Source organism: Brassica oleracea, chromosome C4, assembly GCF_000695525.1.
Source record: "Brassica oleracea var. oleracea cultivar TO1000 chromosome C4, BOL, whole genome shotgun sequence".
NCBI classification, from domain to species: domain Eukaryota; kingdom Viridiplantae; phylum Streptophyta; class Magnoliopsida; order Brassicales; family Brassicaceae; genus Brassica; species Brassica oleracea.
The window spans coordinates 12903196-12908436 of NC_027751.1; positions in this window are offsets into that span (position 1 = coordinate 12903196).

Sequence of the window (5241 nt, forward strand, 5' to 3'; positions counted from 1 at the left end):
CTTTCAATTCGGTTTCAATCCATGTATGCAAGCAGACTCAATCAATCACAAAAAGCATCATTATGAACCGGAGCTAAGCATATTAACATATATAGTAATCCTAGTAATACTGATAAGTTACTAGACATTTTTTAAAAATGCTTACACTGCTGCTAGTAAGCCTAGTATAACTAGTAAGATTTTAGGATTACTAGGAAACCTGATGAACCATCAAGGACTGAGATTACTAGAAGCAAAGCTCTTTAAGCATCCTAGGACAGATTCTAAATTCATTTTATTTCATTCAACAATCTTTTAAACAATCCTCAGGTTTTCAATCACATCACAACATCACAACCAGTCAACAACACAAGCTCATTATCAAGATGGTTTATAGAATCGCTTACAACAAGGAACCAGGTTGATTCCTTTTGCATTTTGTGAAACCAGCCCTGACTGTTGTTGGAACTGAGAGTCTGGATCATCACCCACCTCCTTCTCCTTCAGTTCATGGCCACCATCTTGTTTCTCATACTCAAAGGTCCCTCCTTGTTTCATGTCTTCTGGACGCCCTCTTCTTGGACACCATTTTGAGACCGGATGAGAGAGCACTTCTTGAACAAGGCGATTTGAAGCAGGATTGCCACGCCCCTCCATACACCTTTGCTTCCAAGGAGAATCACCATCAGGAACGGACAGTAGAGACATAGAGACAAGGAGAACACTTCACGGCTTCACACTTCTTCTTCTTGAAGAATCTGAGCTCGGATGAACATGTCTTCTAGGCTTTGGTTTGAGCTGAGATGGGAGAAAGTGCTTTGCGGAAGCTACAGCTCAGGTTCTGACGATTTGTAGAGTTCGATTCTCTGTTTGTATGTGTGTGTGTATAAACTCCAATGGAGAAAGATGGGAGCTTGCTCTAGGTGATTTAGAAAGAGAGATTGATGAGAGTGTTTATGAGAGAATAAGAGACTTAGGAACATAGATTAAGAGACTGAGAGATTAGGAGAATAAGAGATTAGAGATTAGGGTTTCAGATTCAAGAACAAGTTTATCATTCATGAAGTGGAGAGGGGAACTCCCCCTTACTCCCTTAGGTGTTACAAAACGCCATCTAAGGCTTATATATGCCTTTACATGTCTCAAAGAATAAACCTAGATCCTATGGACATAAATGCAAGATAGATTGGATGGCCAGGATGAGAAAAGGATGGTCTTTGATGTTCTGTTGCTAGCTGTAAAGGAGAGGCGTGTATGGACTTGATGGATGGCTGAGATGCTTCAGTTTGAATGAGCGGCCAAGATGGATCCGTGTGGGGATAAGGTTGTAAAGGTAAAGCACATTTTCCTTTCCAGCCTATCTCTTGGACCACATTGATCCTAAGGTATATTCCTTTGCTTCCATCTCACTCCAACGGTCACATGATTTGAATCATGTCGCGCCCATTCTTCCTCCTTTGGCTAACCGGATGAATGGTCGAACTTCTGATGATGTACGGTCGATGTATGGCCAGGCTTGTTCGTACAGCTCACTCCAACGGTCACATGATTTGAATCATGTCGCGCCCATTCTTCCTCCTTTGGCTAACCGGATGAATGGTCGAACTTCTGATGATGTACGGTCGATGTATGGCCAGGCTTGTTCGTACAGTCGCCCTAAGTGTGCACATCACCCATTCTTCTTCCTGAGTCGATCCATTCCTCTTCTTGGTTCTCCCTATCTTTGCACCTGAGGCCATCTTCTCTCTAACTCCTCCAAACACTTCACATGATCAGTCCAAGTCTCTCTTAGACTTGACTTCACAAGATAGATACTTCAGAACACTTCTGAAGCTTGATTGAACTCTTCTGGACATCTTCTAGAGCTTTCCCTATTAATGTACAAGCTCTATCTCCTCTTCAGTTCAACAAGAAGGAGCTAGGCATGTCTTACCTGATGGAGATGGCAAGAAGCCACAGGAGAAGGGAAGACTAAGGCCGGTCCAAAAGGAGAGATCCAAGAAGAGTTGGTGTTTCCATGTGGATGGTGCAATAGCCTAGTATGAGGGATTCAAGTGACAAACCAATCCAGTCACTCCTCACCAAAGAAAAAGGGAAGTTTCCCTAAATTCAATTCAATTCATCATTTTCAACATATCTAGTAATCTATCAGGAATACTAATTTTACTAAAGAGAGTCTATAAGCATCATTTGAATTTATTAGGAATACTAGTGTTACTAGACGGCAACATATCTAGTAATCTATCAGGAATACTAGTTTTACTAAAGACGGTCTATAAGCATCATTTGAATTTGAATTGATTGAGTTATGTTACTTGATAAGTACTGATGCACCTTTGGGATAATGTATCAGGTACTTTTGCTTGAGCCTCACTGAAGATGTTACAGGTCATTTCCTAGCTTCTCTAAGGTGGCTATGAAGTCTATTGAGAGGGGGAGATCCAAACCAGTTCTATGAAGAGGGAAAGCATAGTTTGAAGTCTTACTCAGCGTCACGGGTGTTTTGAAGATGATCCGGTCGCATCCTTGCCTTTCTAAGAAGGCTATGAAGATTGTTGAGAGGGGGAGTCCCAAACCGGTTCCATGAAGAGGTGAAGCTGAGGTGTTGTTGGGGTCAAAATCGGTTACGACGAAGTTAACATTCAAAACGTCCGAAGAAGAAAATGAGAAATTTCTTAGACAAATACTTTTTCGAAATATATTCTTTTTTACTAAAAGCTTTGCGGAGGAAACACAAGACATCGGACAAGAGCTCGAAAAAGGTCGCTACGCAACGACCGAACGCGTATTCCGCTCAGTCGCTACGTAGCGACAGAGCTCGAGACAAGTTCGGTCGCTATGTAGCGATCGAGCGTCCGTTCCGCTCAGTCGCTACGTAGCGACCGAGCGTCCGTCCCACTCGGTCGCCACGTAGCGTCCGTCCCGCTCGGTCGCTACGTAGCGACCGAGCTCTTCCGAAACATCGATACGACATTAGTCCATGCATTCTCGTCTACCCTTTGATGCTATCTCCCGAAGACCGTAGTGACCGAGCATGCACATAGATCGGTCGCGACGTAGTGATCGAGCTCCAGCCAAGCTCGGTCGCTACATAGCGACCGAGCACGCACACAGCTCGGTCGCTACGTAGCGACCGAGCTCAAGCCAACTCTCCACTCGCTACATTGCGACCTGTAAGGCCTAAAAAGGGTCTTTCTTTGCGTTCTCTTTTGAATCCTCATTGTAACGCCTTTGGTTTCGTCTCAATCGGAGTTTCCGTTGAGATTTTACGACGAAAACAAGTAGGACTCTTCTTGGCTTGCTTCCACTCGCTACGTAGCGACCTGTCAGGCCTAAAAAGGGTCCTCCTTTGCCTTCTCTTTTGAATCCTCATCGTAACGATTTTCATTTCGTCTCAATCAGAGTTTCCGTTGAGATTTTACGACAAAAACAAGTAGGACTCTTCTTGGCTTGCTTCCACTCGCTACGTACCGATCTGTCAGACCTTCACTCGCTACATAGCGACTTTTCAGGCCTCAGAAAAGTCCTTCTTTGCGTTATCTTTTGAATCCTCATCGAAACGCTTTTCGTTTCGTCTCAATCGGAGTTTCCGTTGAGATTTTACGTCGAAAACAAGTAGGACTCTTCTTGGCTTACTTCTACTCGCTACATAGCGACCTGTCAGACCTCCAGCTCACTACATAGCGACCTGTCAGGCCTAAAAAAGCTCCTCCTTTGTGTTCTTTTTTGAATCCCGATCGAAACGCTTTTCGTTTCATCTCAATCGGAGTTTTCGTTGAGATTTTACGACGAAAACAAGTAAGACTCGTCTAAACTTCTTTGCCTGCTCCAACTCGTCCTTACCTCCATCTTTGTGTTCTCCTTCAAAATCGATCAAAACGTCTCTTGTTTCGTCTCGATTGGAGTTACCATTGAAACTTTACGACAAAAAAAAAAACCGCAAAGACTTGTTTTCTCGCATAGATTCAAAGTAATCGTATAAAACGGCAACGGTCAACTTAACACCTTAGCCGCCTCAAGTATACGATTACGTTGAACCTAAGAAATAAAAACGCCTTTGAGACTGCCATAGAACTTTAGGAAACGTAAAACCTAGGTGGATAGTCTAGCGAACTAAGTCGTAGGCGATTTTTCCTGTCTCGATATATCGTTCCATAACTGTTCAGCCAGGTCTGGGAAGCCGATCTAAACTTTCCGAAAATCAAGAAACGATCGCCACGCATATCAAGCTCGCTTCCTAAAGAGAGAAAAAACTAGAGACATGAACGTCATCTTAAAACCGATTTATTTCCAGCGATTTTCTAAAAACCGACATATCCCAAGTCGTCAACCTGGAAACAACCAAATCACAGTCCCAGCGCCGTCTTTAAATCGACCCGGATTGTCGATCATTCTAAACCTCGGAAGAAGAAACGTACACAACCCTTCAAAGTATCGGTTCAAACGTTTTCTTTCGTAAACAAGGGGGGGAGTAGGTACATATACTATACTCGTATACTCCCAAACTTCAAAAACTTTTGCCTTGTCATCAAGAAAACGCTTTCATCAAAGCAAACTCTCGCAACAATAGGCAGAAAAACATTTAGGCAATACGATGCCTCCATAAAATCGTCCCAAAAAGGTAAACGACAATTTAAAATTCGTCTAAACGTTAGCAACAGATCCAGACGATCATGAACATAATCTCGAAAACTATACAACATTTCTTGTCACAATCATGCGTATAGAAAACTTGTACCAATATCAAATTTAAACTCGACGATTAGCCAAAGTCTTGAAGCCCTTTCCGGCTTTATCAAGCCAGTTTCGTATATAAATTTCTACGGGAAATCTTCAAGCATCAAGGCATTTCAGTCAATTTTCGTTGAACCAAGTGAGTGACGGAAAACATCGAAAACATTTGCGACGAAGAAAACTCGAGAATAAATGTAGCATCTAGCACATTAAAGGGAACACTTTCTTCCCGATCGTTGGCTAGATCTACCTCTTATCAATTCGTTCCAGAAACGAATGTGTCATGAGAATTCTCTCAAAAAGCCTATGAAAAACTTTCTGCAACTAGATTGTAGTGAAATAAACTTCGGTAACACTCCATGAGTAACTCCAAGCAACTTTCACCTAAAATCGAAATCACAGCATAAACGTTTCTCATAAAACCCGCGGAAACAATGCTACTTTGACATGTGTATATATATCACCGATTTACAATCTTCGTAAAACCGGTCCCCATTACTTACACGAAAAATCCTTCGTACAATCAGA